The sequence below is a fragment of the Palaemon carinicauda genome, chromosome 9 (assembly GCF_036898095.1).
Source record: "Palaemon carinicauda isolate YSFRI2023 chromosome 9, ASM3689809v2, whole genome shotgun sequence".
Lineage (NCBI taxonomy): Eukaryota > Metazoa > Arthropoda > Malacostraca > Decapoda > Palaemonidae > Palaemon > Palaemon carinicauda.
The window spans coordinates 98,200,193-98,215,315 of NC_090733.1; the positions used below are offsets into that span (position 1 = coordinate 98,200,193).

Consider the following 15,123-nt stretch of genomic DNA (forward strand, 5'->3'; position numbering starts at 1 on the left):
TGGTGCAGCATGTGGGCCCCCACCCTTTTGATGCATCTTAAAAGACCATAAATTCCGTGGGAAAGACGAGAAGATTAACCCCTTCGCAGTAGTTTGGATCTAAGATCAGATAGTTCCTCTATCCCTATGATGACTAGATGATCCCTGGAATCGCTGGACTGATTCCACTTGGATATCAGACGTCACTGGAGAGATCTCATCCTGAGGCGACTGTTAGGAACCAGTCATGTCAGAGGATAGTTGACCAAGAAGGCGAAGCAAACTCTGTGCCAGGAGCTCTTCCTGTCTGAGGAAGACCTGTGCTATCTTTCTCGGTCAGAAAATTCTTTCATCTGAAGGTGAGACAGAAGGCAGAGCAGTAGCCTTTGACGGTAGAGACGGAGAGAAGAATTTCTTTCCGAAGGTATACAAGGAACTCTGCTATAGATGGAACAGAGGCATCGAGGGAAAAGACACCCCTTCGACAACACCAACCACAGAAAACTGACCCCTTCTTCTGGTAGACTTCCTCTGGATTTCCTGAGGTGTGCAGCCATTTCTTTGCAAAAAGTTGCAAAAGGCGACTTTGTGAGAGTTGCTGCTGGACAGTGTCCAGGCATGAAGCCAAAGTGAAGCTACGGTTTTGTGGAAGATATTGGTGTGTGGTTGTTTGAGCAGGTCTTGCCGTGGAGGGAGCTCCCTCGGATCTCTGTGAGGAGTTGCAGAGGATCGGGAAATCATTCTACATGATGCCATAGCAGAGCTAAGTCATTTGCAAGTCGTTGCTTGCTTGTACCTGGTCGAGGATTTTCTCATCAGGCAGAACTGACAAAATGCGTAAGCATCCAGGTTTATCAACAGTTGTTGGAAAGCATCTTGCCAATGAGCTTGGGGATCTTGTAATGGGGATCAGCATAATGAAAACCTGAAATTCAGGGCTGTTGTGAACAGATCCACAGTCGGGGAACCCCACAAAGTCAGGAGTTTGTTGGCTATCAGAGGATTCAAAAGACGACCTCAGTGCCAACTGCATGCATCGCTCTGCTCATCTTGCCTGTTAGCACATTCCGCTTGCCCGGAATGAAGAGAGATGCTAGTCAGTTTTCTTCTGCTGTGGAAAAAGTACCACCATGTTTGTTCAGACAGGCTACCACCAGGGTGTAGTTGCTCATCAACACTACAGAGTACCCCACCAGTACTTGGTGGAACTGTTTGGGGGCCAGAAAGGCTGCCCTTATCTCAGAGATTTGTGATGGTACCTTTCTGATTCGGACCATTGGCCGGAGATGTAATGGTTCAGCATGTGGGCCCCCACCCTTTTGATGCATCTTAAAAGACCATAAATTCCGTGGGAAAGACGAGAAGATTAACCCCTTCACAGTAGTTTGGATCTGAGATCAGATAGTTCCTCTAACCCTATGATGACTAGATGATCCCTGGAATAACTGGACTGATTCCACTTGGATTTCAGACGTCACTGGAGAGATCTCATCCTGAGGCGACTGTTAGGAACCAGTCAGGTCAGAGGATAGTTGACCAAGAAGGCGAAGCAAACTCTGTGCCAGGAGCTCTTCCTGTCTGAGGAAGACCTGTGCTATCTTTCTCGGTCAGAAAATTCTTTCATCTGAAGGTGAGACAGAAGGCAGAGCAGTAGCCTTTGACGGTAGAGACGGAGAGAAGAATTTCTTTCCGAAGGTATACAAGGAACTCTGCTATAGATGGAACAGAGGCATCGAGGGAAAAGACACCCCTTCGACAACACCAACCACAGAAAACTGACCCCTTCTTCTGGTAGACTTCCTCTGGATTTCCTGAGGTGTGCAGCCATTTTTTTGCAAAAAGTTGCAAAAAGCGACTTTGTGAGAGTTGCTGCTGGACAGTGTCCAGGCGTGAAGCTGAAGTGAAGCTACGGTTTTGTGGAAGATATTGGCATGAGGTTGTTTGAGCAGGTCTTGCCGTGGAGGGAGCTCCCTCGGATCTCTGTAAGGAGATGCAGAGGATCGGGAAATCATTCTGCATGATGTCATAGCAGAGCTAAGTCATTTGCAAGTCGTTGCTTGCTTATACCTGGTCGAGGATTTTCTCATCAGGCAGAACTGACAAAATGCGTAAGCATCCAGGTTTATCAACAGTTGTTGGTAAGCATCTTGCCAAAGAGCTTGGGGATCTGGTAATGGGGATCAGCATAATGAAAACCTGAAATTTAGGGCTGTTGTGAACAGATCCACAGTCGGGGAACCCCACAAAGTCAGGAGTTTGTTGGCTATCAGAGGATTCAAAAGACGACCTCAGTGCCAACTGCATGCATCGCTCTGTTCATCTTGCCTGTTAGCACATTCTGCTTGCCCGGAATGAAGAGAGATGCTAGTCAGTTTTCTTCTGCTGTGAAAAAGTACCACCATGTTTGTTCAGATAGGCTACCACCAGGGTGTAGTTGCTCATCAACACTACAGAGTACCCCACCAGGACCTGGTGGAACTGTTTGGGGGCCAGAAAGGCTGCCCTTATCTCAGAGATTTGTGATGGTACCTTTCTGATTCGGACCATTGGCCGGAGATGTAATGGTTCAGCATGTGGGCCCCCACCCTTTTGATGCATCTTAAAAGACCATAAATTCCGTGGGAAAGACGAGAAGATTAACCCCTCCACAGTAGTTTGGATCTGAGATCAGATAGTTCCTCTAACCCTATGATGACTAGATGATCCCTGAAATAACTGGACTGATTCCACTTGGATTTCAGACGTCACTGGAGAGATCTCATCCTGAGGAGACTGTTAGGAACCAGTCAGGTCAGAGGATAGTTGACCAAGAAGGCGAAGCAAACTCTGTGCCAGGAGCTCTTCCTGTCTGAGGAAGACCTGTGCTATCTTTCTCGGTTAGAAAATTCTTTCATCTGAAGGTGAGACAGAAGGCAGAGCAGTAGCCTTTGACGGTAGAGACGGAGAGAAGAATTTCTTTCCGAAGGTATACAAGGAACCCTGCTATAGATGGAACAGAGGCATCGAGGGAAAAGACATCCCTTCGACAACACCAACCACAGAAAACTGACCCCTTCTTCTGGTAGACTTCCTCTGGATTTCCTGAGGTGTGCAGCCATTTTTTTGCAAAAAGTTGCAAAAAGCGACTTTGTGAGAGTTGCTGCTGGACAGTGTCCAGGCGTGAAGCTGAAGTGAAGTTACGGTTTTGTGGAAGATATTGGCGTGAGGTTGTTTGAGCAGGTCTTGCTGTGGAGGGAGCTCCCTCGGATCTCTGTAAGGAGATGCAGAGGATCGGGAAATCATTCTGCATGATGTCATAGCAGAGCTAAGTCATTTGCAAGTCGTTGCTTGCTTTTGCCTGGTCGAGGACTTTCTCATCAGACAGAACTGACAAAATGTGTAAGCATCCAGGTTTATCCACAGTTGTTGGAAAGCATCTTGCCAAACAGCTTGGGGATCTGGGAATGGGGATCAGTATAATGAAAACCTGAAATTCAGGGCTGTTGTGAACAGATCCACAGTCGAAGAACCCCACTAAGTCAGGAGTTTGTTGGCTATCAGAGGATTCAAAAGACGACCTCAGTGCCAACTGCATGCATCGCTCTGCTCATCTTGTCTGTTAGCACATTCCGCTTGCCCGGAATGAAGAGAGATGCTAGTCAGTTTTCTTCTGCTGTGAAAAGGTACCACCCTGTTTGTTCAGATACGCTACTACCAGGGTGTAGTCGCTCATCAACACTACAGAGTACCCACCTGGTGGAATTGTTTGGGGGCCACAAAGGCTGCCCTCATCTCAAAGATTTATGATGGTACCTTTCTTGGATTTCAGACGTCTCTGGAGAGATCTCATCCTGAGGTGACTGTTAGGAACCAGTCAGGTCAGAAGATAGTTGACCAAGAAGGCGAAGCAAACTCTGTGCCAGGAGCTCTTCCTGTCTGAGGAAGACCTGTGCTATCTTTCTCGGTCAGAAAATTCTTTCATCTGATGAGGAAAGATTTTTGCCTTAAGGTGTCAATGCACATGCCTAGGTAATCCAGTTTTCGAGAGGAGAGCAGATGAGACTATTAGAAATTTACCACAATCACCAGATCCTGGCAAAACCTTAGCTTATATTGGTGGCGGAGAAGGAACTCCTCAGACTGCCGGAATCAGCCAGTCTTCCAAGTATCTTAGGAGACAGATGCCGGCTATATGAGCCTATGATAACACTAGAGAGAACATTATTGTGAAGCCCTGAGGGGCTGTGGAAAGACTGGAACACGGTACCCTGAATGGGTAATGCTTTTGGTTGAGCATAAATCTTAGATACTTCTTGGAAGACAGATTTATTGGAATCTGCAAGTATGCGTCATTCAGATATAGTGTACATGACGTCTTGCGGTCTAATCGCTTGTCTAACAGTGTCTGCCGGCTCCATTCTGAACGGGGTCTTTACGACAAACCTGTTCAGAGCCAAGAGGTCTCCAGCCTCCAGATGAGAGAGAGAGAGAGAGAGAGAGAGAGAGAGAGAGAGAGAGAGAGAGAGAGACTCTCAACGAATCACCTCGACCGTCAAGGGCTTGGCCTCGTGGTGAAGCTACCTTTGCCAGTGGCTTTGCAGGCATCCCCCCACAGGTTGACAAATGGGATGACTGCCTGTCTTAGTGGGAATGGCCTCAGTCAGATCCCTTCTTTCTCTTTCCTCCACAAAAATACTTTTACCACGAAAGGCTTGCTTAGACACCCTTTAACACTGTTGGTTCGGGTCTCTAACCCGTTTTGTTTGGGGTTTTGGCTGTGGTTTCCGCTATGGCTGAGACCGGTAAGGTCTGGCTGTCGAAACCTTTTGGATGATATGTTGGTTGGATTTCCTCCCGCTCTGCCACCCGCTCGACATCCTCAGGGTTGAACAGGGAATTACCTTTTGAAAGGTGCATTCCTTAGTCTCGCCACCTTGGCTTGAGTGAGATGTCTATGGCATCTACCTTTAAAGGCATCCCTCCTCTTTAGGATGGTGTTAGCCCAGAGGTTTACCACGTGATGGGAGAGTAACTCGATGGCCCTAGTACCAGATAATAAGAGTGTCCATAGACTTCCTGGAGGACTGCCGAGGCAGGTCCTTATATAGAATCAATCGAGAATCAATCGTCCTAAAGACCCCAACCAGAAGTCGAGTCATGTAGTCTGCATGACGTACTTCACCGCCACCTCCTGGTTGAGGATCTCGGAGGCAGAGAACGAGATGAAGTTCCGTAAGCTTCTCGAAGGGCGTAGTCCTCAAGTGCGCCTGTACGGACTGATCAAGAAGCAGGGTGGGGAGAGACTCCCTGAGGATCTCATAGTACCTCCTCTGAAACAGTTACGGAGGAGGAAGGACCTTCAAATACGAGTTGGGGTGGAGAGAGGTGGTGGACCCAGTTGCCTGGGACACTGCCTTCTGTTTGGCACTCCTAACCCCTTTAACCAGGGCAGAGGATCTCGGAGGCTGAGAACGAGATTAAGTCCCGTAAGCTTCTCGAAGGGTGTAGCCCTAGAGTACTCCTCTACGGAGTGATCAAGAGGCAGGGTAGGGAGAGACGCCCCCGAGGATCTCGTAGTACCTCTTCTGAAACACATAAGGAGGAGGAAGGAGCTGGGAGGATGAGTTGGAACAGAGAGGGGGTGGACCAAGTTGCCTGGGACACTGCCTTCTGTTTGGCACTCCTCAACCCCTTTGACCAGGGCAGAGCTGCATTGGCCCTTAAGGGTTTCCGAGGACCGACTCCTTTTCATCTAGAGGGGCTACCGATGTATCTGGTAGCCCACTGATGCAACGGATGCAGGCTAAGACCCGCCAGAAGGCATGCTCAGACTCCTTCCTCTCATCCTCAGTTAGCTTAAGGCTAGCGGCAGCTGGCAAAGCATCGTCCATGGGATCGATTTGCCCTTCCACATTAGAGCTCTCACCCATAGGAGCTCGCAGTGGATTGTAGTAGTCATCGAGATACACTGGAGACAGGGAAACTGCTGGGGAAGAGCTCGCTTCCGGCTGCTTAGGAGTCAGCGAAGAGGGAAGCCTGGCCGAGGATTTAGGGATGGTAAATAAATCCTTGAGTTCCCCGCTCTGAGGCAGGTGTTCCTCAGTCAGAAAGGGCCTGGAAGGCTCTGCTGGTCTATAGGAGGGATGGTAATCCCCCTCTGGATGGAGCATGTCATGCCTAGTCACAGGTCGTACCTCCTTAGATACTGTCACGACCAAGGAGGGACAAAAGAAGCCCCCATAACAAGTTATCCTGTCTTCCTTGGGAGGCAAAAGACGGATTCTTTTCCTCTTCCACTTTGGTCAGGCCTGTGGCATTTTGAACTGCAAGGGGCTACCTTGAAGTTCTTGCTCACTCTCTTCCATAGGTCTCTTGTGAAGGAAGGGTTTCTCCCTACTAGAAAGACCCACAGGCACGGAATCCTCCGAACTCCTCCTACGGTCGGCAGGAGGGTAAGCCCCAGGGACAATAGGTGGTAGCAAAGGACTCCTCGTAGTGCCTCCTAAGGACTGGGAGCGGGCAGTGACTCCTGTCACGGCCTGATGCATTACATTGAATAATGCTCGGCAGGTCGCGGACGCCTGAAGAACTGAAGGGGAGGTCCTTAGGAGAAATCGGATCCGTGAGTTAAGGAAGCTCGGCAGGTTTCTTAACCTTCTTACCTGTAAGAGACTTCCCATCAGGCAAGATTGGTACCGGCTTACCCTTAGGGATAGGTATTGGGTGTCGTCGCATGGGCGACTGACATCTGAGGTGGTGGAAACCTTTGAGACTGGATACACTGATGGATGTCTCTCCTTGCAAGAGAATTATTCTGGGAAGGGTGACCTTCTGCAGCCAAAAATGGAGATGGTACTTCGTCAGAGAACAAAGCAACCACCGGGGCGAGGTGAGGTGGGTTTTGCGAGGATTGTGAACCGTGAGAACCCTCTCTAAAATGAGACATTGGAACGTTAATCGCTGACACTTTGAAAGAGTCGCTCAACGCTGTTCCGTCGCGTGAGACAGCACGAGACTGAGCATGGTCAAGAGGTGGAAAGCCTGGTGGGGCAGCAACGGTGGATTGTAAAGCTCGGTCGCGAGGCCCATTAGAATCCATTCGGTGAGGACCCTGAGGAACCTCGTCACTAACTCCTGTTGGATGGATAACAGGAGTAGAGCTATGAGAACCCGAGGATTCAGCGTAGCGTCGGTCGTGTAAGCCCGAAAGTTCTGTGCAAAGCGAGTTAGAAGACATTTGTCATGAGGGAAACTCTCAATGCCTAGGGTCACGAAAATAGACAGGTTCAGCATGATTTTGTGAACCCCTAGGATTCACGCAACGAGAAATGAACTCCATGTTACGAGAATTTGAGGATTCAGCGTAGCGCCTGAAACGAGAGCCCACAGGCTCAGCAAGATTAGGATTACGAGACCCCGAAGGGTCAACTTGGGAAACCACAATTTCCCTGCCACGAGACCCCAAAGGATCAATGTGACGAAAGGCACGAGTCTGAGGGCTCAGGCTTAACCTGGGTTGCAAGAGCCCACAGGCTCAGAATAACTGGATCTCGAAAGTTTCAAGTCACAAGAACCCGAAAGTTCAATGCAACGGAGGCTCGAAAGACTCCTAGGGTAACAAGAACCCGCATGATCAACATGACGAGAGCTTGAAGGCTCACAATCACACCACCCCAAAAGGGTTATCGTCACAAGACCACGAGGGGTCAATGTGAGGCAAACCAACAGGCGTAAAAATAAATTTCCTCACACCTCGAGGAGGAGAATGTCACGATGGAGGGGTCACAAACCCTTCCACCCTACGATCCTCCGAAGTGGAACGCAGAGCAGACTCCACCTAAGGGGAAGACTGATCCAGCTCGAAAGATACCTTCTCACCAGGGGAAATTTGTTCTCCTGAAGGAGAACATTGCATAAGACAAGGGCCTCCCTCAGCTCCTGGAGGAGAGCCGTAAGCATATGGGGACCGCCGATGGCCTGAGGCAGTCTTCTCACGAATGAGAGACTCGTTCCCCTGAAGGGAAATCCTGCCTTGGAGAAAGCTCTGCCACTGCCCCTGGTGGATCAGCAAACTCCTTAGCGTTGGAAACACTCAAGAGCCTGACTGACTGGCAGCAGCGCCTGCGCCCACAAGAGGAGGATCAACCTCCGCGGAGGAATGAGATGACCGCCCTCTCTCCACTTCCAACTGAAGGATCTCAAAGAGAGCTTCCTTCGAAGGGGGACCATTGACGCCCAGCAATGGCCAAAAAGATGCAAGATACGAGAAAGAGCAGATGCTCTTTGGGGGAAGGGAAGGAGCCAACTCACTAGGAGAGTCAACACCTTCGCTTATCCCACAGGGTTAACCTGGAGTCACAAGCCCTGCGCTGCTGCCTGGCCATACCCCTGAAGGGCCTGGCATAGGAGTAGCTTCAGAAAAAGATTTTGGGGTAGAAGAAGTAGAAGCCTGTGACCTCTTCGATTTTGAGGAAGACCCCAAAGACAAAGAATCATGCTTAGACATCTTTTTCTCCCTACGCCCGAACCTCTCCCACTGGGAGGTAGGCCACTCCTGACACTCAACACAGGTGTCACCCCGTGAAAACCGATGGCCCCAGCACGCCAGGCACAGGAGGTGAGGGTCCGTCACAATGGATGACATGAAGGTACCGCAGGAGCAGCCTTTGGGACCAGGACATGTCTGCATACTGGGACAGCAAGAACACAGACACCTGTACGAAAGAAAAAGATATAGCGAATTATTAGTCAAGGCAGATTTTAAGTTACGGGAGAGAGATTTTGACGCCTCTGCTTGCAGAGCCTGAAGTGAGGGGGAGGGTTTTACTACTACACTCTTCCTCGTCGTTCTCTTAGACTGATAAGTGAAGAAAAGTCGAGTCCAACGTAGTTGTAAGGAAAAGGTTCCTTTCAATAACACCCTAAGGGGTTGTGGATACACCTCAAGTGGCTCCTAGCCCCACAGGCAGAGCCAATGCCCAACCCTAAACACTGGGACATAGACCCTGGCACGGCTCCACTGCTTTGTTCCCATGGCCTTGTCTCAGGTCCTAGGCTACCTCAGTAGCCAGGGGGGACAGGTGTTTAGCCGTATGTTTCGGCCACCCGGGCCGAGGCATAGTGTCGCTGATTTTTTTTTTTTTTTATTACATATATATTGTCTCCCGCATAGTTGTTTTCCAGGATTCTTTCTTTTTCATGATGAGGTTTTCCAATTTTTGAGTGACTTCCATTCCATTTTTTCCTGTATTTGTTACCCCATTGATAATTTAATTCTACTTGATCATGTGTGGAACTGTTTGATGTCGAGACATGAAGTTGAATTTTGTCGGTCAGGATTTAAGAATTATCCAATACATACAGACCTTTATTTGCCCTTTTACGAGTATTCATTGTGATAGTGAGGTTAAGTATTTGGTAATAGAAGTATAGCAGCTATTAACTCTTGTTCACGGACGTGGGGTATATAATTATTAACACAGATGTTTTACCCCGTTTAAAAAAAAAAAATAGTTATAAACAAAATTTATTGATTCTGAAAACATAAACAGAAAGTACATATTTTTACTTGTGTTTCTAAAATAGAGTGAGTAAAATCTAATATTCTTGTAAATGACTTGATTCCTGACCCACACACTCTCAGGGTATCGGGGTATCTCAGCTATGGGTATCACAGCCTCCTGGGAGGCACACCAACTGTATGGGAGACCATAAAATAATAACTATAAATTCTTTGGTGAAAATAAATGAAGTTTCTGCCAAAAAAAAAATTTTCGTAGAGGTATTCCTGTCTGTGAACACTAAATGATCAAGAAATGTTATGTTTATGTTTTGACAGTCAAAAGACCACATTTGAACAAAAAAAAAATCTTCTTTTACAATTATTTACCATTGAAAATGGTAATGAGCAATACTGGCAGTTTCAGTGTACAGTACAAACAATTCATATTCTCGGTGATGGACTATGCATGCCCTACGCTTACCAGTATGTAGTTCTAGTACTAGTAGTAGTAGTAGTAACTAAAGTTTTTACCTGTATTAGTGTGGGCAGTCCACGCACCAAGTGTAGATGTGTTGAGGACACACAGGGCGTGTACAGCCTTGACACCTGTGTCGTGTCTTCCTGTCTTTGGCCCTGTCACACAGTGAGCACCGCACCATGGGAGCCCTGCTGTCCGCCATCACTGTGAGACCTGCTTGATCATCCCTGACAGGTAAAGGAATGTTGCAGACTGTGTTGATCACAGTTTTGATGGTTCTGGGAATACTTGTGTTGAACATCCTCTTTCCTGCCCATGCTTTGATAAGGGCCTCTGCCATATTTTGCATATAGAAGCGTCTCTCAATTGGTTTAGAACCTATTGTCTGCTGATTTTCCTTGTAGATTATCCACGAGTTGATTACACAGGAATTTATCATCCCATAGAAAATACTCATGGGCCACCTGCTTGTATTGCGTGAAACTGAGTATATTGCACACATTTGATCGAATTCATCTACTCCACCTTTCGTCTCATTATAAAAACAAATGATCTCGGGCTTGCCATTGGGCATTATGGTTGGGTGTGTGTGCATTGATGATAATAGATACACTAACTTATTTTTCGTTCTTGAAGTGTCCTTGCAGTATGACACCAACGTCATGTCATTCACGAATAAGAATGCACTAGAACCTACCATCCTAGTTCTTGTTTCTTTCATTTCCTAGGGAATTTCTTTCTTGTTTGCTTTCACAGTGCCAACTAGGGTCATGCTGCAGTTGTGTAGAAGATCAGTGACCAAGGGCACAGAACTAAACCAATTGTCGGTGGTTACGTTTCTGTTTCTATTGTGGTAGGGTTCTGTAAGATCCTTTGTGATCTTATGACCAACGTTTATGCCACCCCGGGCCTGAGGTTGTGTGTCTTCTTTCCCCAGGTAGGGTATTGCTCTCAGCATGTACTTGCTTTTACTGTCACATATAAGGAAAAGTTTGATCCCATATTTTGCTGGTTTGCTAGGAATATACATGCGGAATGGGCAGTTTCCATGGAATGCCAGCAGCTGTTCATCCACTGTAACTGTTTCACTTGGGACGTACATTTTCCCACAGTTGTCAATAAAGATGTCCCAGATAACACGAATAGCTGCAAACTTGTCCGTTGTCTGTCTCTGAGCTCTCGTGTCTTTGTCATCAAATCTCAAACAGCTGAGAAGGAAGCAGAAGCGGTCCTCTGACATGGCTGCACGATAAATTGGTGGGCCGGTCTTGGGGCTAAACATTTCCCTAGTTGTCAGGTGGTTATCCCTCTGGCCACCACTGAAGATCAATAGTCCCAAAAGTGCACGTATCTCATCCGGTTCTGTTAGGGATAACCCTCCTCCCCGGTTAGTATACGTGGCTGCCCGCTGAGGAATTATTTTGTTTGTCCATTGCACTATCTCGTCGATAATATTATCTCCAAAGAACAAGCTCAAGGCTTTTTCTGGGGTGTCTGCACTCCTTGCCTCCGGTGTTGGTCCTGAGGTGATAGGACCAACAATGTTTCGTGCTGGTGTCCTTACTCTACTGGATGACTGTGGTCGACAATTCCACCTATAGCCAGACTTGGATGTCACTGTACTGGTTCCGAAGTCATGCATTCTTGTAGCCTTGTCTTCTTCATTAGCATTGCTCCTTCGTCTTCCCCTGGCAGCAGGAGGAGGCACAGCAGGGTCAGCAGAGAGAGGAGGAGGCACAGCAGGGTCAGCAGAGGGAGTAGGAGGCACAGAAGGGTCAGCAGAGGGAGGAGGAGGCACAGCAGGGTCAGCAGAGGGAGCAGGAGGCACAGCAGGGTCTGCAGAGGGAGCAGGAGGCACAGCAGGGTCAGCATAGGACAAAGCTTGTGTAGCACCTCCTCGAGCAGCATTACCACGGCGTTTCTTACTCACCCTACTTACAGCAGGGGTAGCAGTAGAGGTACCAGGGGTAGGAGAGGCTGGGCAGTGGACAGAGTGGTGCATTGAGGCTAGGGAGGGGGATGGTAGAGAGTCGTCCAGGGGTTGGTGGGGAGTGGAGGGAGGGTGAGGCCTGACGTCTATTTGGCTGGCAACACGTGGCCTGCGAGGTGTTGATGTAGTTAGTTTTCTCTTTCAGGCCCTACTTTGAAAACATTGTTCATCCATAAACTCCTCACTATCATCATCACTGCTAGGTGGTTGTTCATAATCTTTGTCCATATCTGAGTCATCTTCCACCTCATATTCAACATGATCAATCTCACTTTCATCATCACTTTCAAAAATTGCACTCACATCTGTTAAGCCTGAATTGTTCATTATTTCATCTAATTCTGCCTGAGAATAAAAAACTTTCTTTTTTCCATCCATCTTTCACAGTTTATTATGAGTCTTTATCTACTTAGTTTATCTAGTCACTGCTATACTATGATAACTCTGAAATGAGATTATTCAATGCCTGAAAACATAAAAACATGAAAATACACAGAGAACTAAAAACATTCAAAACACATCAACACTGCACTGGGGCAAAATATACCCAAATGTTTTTATTGTTTATCACTGCAATTGGGAACAATATACCCACACATATTAGTATTTTAACACTGCACTGGGGTATAATATTCCCACACATATTAGTATGTTAAGACTGCTGTGGGGTATAATATTCCCACACATATTAGTATGTTAAGACTGCTGTAGGGTAAAATGTACCCAAACTCCCCCCCCACACACACCCCCACAAGTGATTAATCACAGAGACACTACCTCCCTCCAATAGACCTAACAGGAAACTGAAGCTACATGGCTGTTAAGCTTGCTAAGTGGCCAGACCACTCAGCAAGGATAAAAGAAAAATGGCGTGGGTTAAATATACCCCACGTCCGTGAACAAGGGTTAAGAACAGAAGGGGGAAAGAGACTGAATAAGTTTTACTCTACTACCACTGACATTATTCGGTGCTTGAATATTGTCATGTTTTGTTGAAAAACAATTTTGTGAAGGAATCATTTTTTTAAGTTTTGTATTTTCCCGTAAAATAACTCTAAAAGGAGTGAAAAAATGTGGCATGTGGTGGATAGAAATGTTGGTATTATACAAGTTATATATGTTATTTGTAGTTGTAATAAAATTACCGTGTTAATTTTATTGGACTGGGTATCTGTGATATTGATCAGTTTCGGGGTTTAAAGTAATATTCAGTGATTAACTGAGAATGTATATGCAGATAGTAAATAATATAAAGTACTATGTATGAGTGATTGATTCTGTTATATAGTAACCCATAAGTGCACAACAGCCATGTGACCCAGAAACCAGGCTGGACATGGATGTGCGTCCCCGTGTTTCGGATCTCTGGTTGCCATTCACTGGCCCACAGCTGTAACCTTGTTTTATAGCTCCATGTCGATGCACCCCCGAGGTCTTGGCTCGGATCCCCCTGGCTAACCCGGTAACCAGTTGGTACTGGTGTCGGCCTGTTTGTCCCCAGTCGGTGTCAAGAACCTTCGATATCAGGATACCAGTAAACCTCAAATCATTCATTCATTCATTCATTCATTGTCGCTCAGGGACGCATTCATTGTCCCCACATGGCCGATGTATGGGGCCTGGTCAGTGACCTTGCGTTGCAACACAGGTCGTGGTCTGTCCCTCGGCCAGTGTTTCGTTCTCATCTAGTCAAGTTGGTAGACAATACTTTGAGTGGCAAGACACCTTCACTCCCAGTGTCAAAGCTTCTTTCCATTTTTACTTCTTCGTCAGGGCTACAGACAAATCCTGCCTCAAACACTTGCTCGAAAAATTGCTCCCATAGAAATTGTCTGGCAGTACACAATTCATCAATTATTTGTCTTTCCCTGTTTTAACAAAGTAGATGATTGCATATTAATGGGTTATTTTATCTTTTTACTTGAACACTGTTAGGAGTAGGCGACCCCCATTAAATTTCGTCGGTATTACAGTAAACATTTTTTAGAATCTTTACAATTTTGTATAAATGAGAATGGTAAACTACTAGAAACTTGCTATAAATAGTTTTATTAGTTACTTTGTTGATTTTTTTGTTTATTAATGTAATAAACAAAAACTAAGTAGAAATTTTGATCGTATAACTTGAGCTGAAATAGTTTTGCTACTTAATAGATCTGCGGCATGAAGGGGCTGCGCAGAAAAGACCTCCCTTAAAATGATTTGCCAAAAACGCTTCGCGCAAAATGCCTCGCAGTAGAGGTCTTGCCAAACAGGCTTTGCCAAATAGAGGTAGTTGAGCTAATAAGGCCGAATGATCCCATTCCCTAAGAAAAACCATTAAAATTACAGTAATAATAGTAGACGCGCCACACTACTCTGTATAGAAGTGTTACTTCAAAAATACAATTTTATAAGGTAAAATTAACAGATTTTGGACACAAGGTAAGGAATATTATATTATTTCTACAATAGGTAGTTCTTGGATGCAGGACCAACCGTTAGACAAACAATTTTCAGCTCTTTTTTTCTCTTTTAAATACTTTTCACAAAAAGAAAAAAAAAAAACATCTAAATTTCCACCTTTCTGGGAGGTCTTGAATATCCAAAGCCTATTTCGTTGCATTCATATCTTTCAGAATACTGTTATTTTTTTTAACATTGCATTGAAAGTATTTTCCTCCAATTTGAATAATCTAGATATTCAGACCACATATTTAAGTGAAATGGTCCTGGATATGCTTTTATCCAGAGGGGCTTATCGTGTTTGATCTTAAACCAGAGCAGCGGTGTATAAAACCATACCCTTGAAAATATTTAAAACAAAGATTATCGTATACAGGTATTCAGAAATGGCGATATGACTGATTTTTTTATTATTCAAATTTTTTAATAGTATGGAACTAAAACGCATAAATTACTTGAAAATTAAGAATAGTTACTTTACTTTCAAGATACTACACACTGAAAATAGAACAATACATATAAAATTTCCTTAGATTTAACTCTTCAGCTGATAATGTTGTAGTAGCAGTAATAGTAGCACAAGTGCTTCTATCTACTAAAAAAAAATAAAATAAAAAAAAAAATAAGTATAATTGTAAGATCATCTACTGAACTTCTTGAAAAGGCCAACTGCATGTTTGAAAAATTATTCTAAGTATAAACGTAGTAAGCATGAAAAGGACTTCTTAATTAGCTTATTATTCTGATCTT

The 15,123-nt window shown here is 45.7% G+C and overlaps 1 pseudogene; it reads right to left on the reverse strand.

Moving 5' to 3' along the window:
- Nucleotides 1-9,695: 9,695 nt before the first annotated feature.
- LOC137646556 (piggyBac transposable element-derived protein 4-like) lies at nucleotides 9,696-11,940 on the reverse strand (annotated as a pseudogene).
- Nucleotides 11,941-15,123: the final 3,183 nt, after the last annotated feature.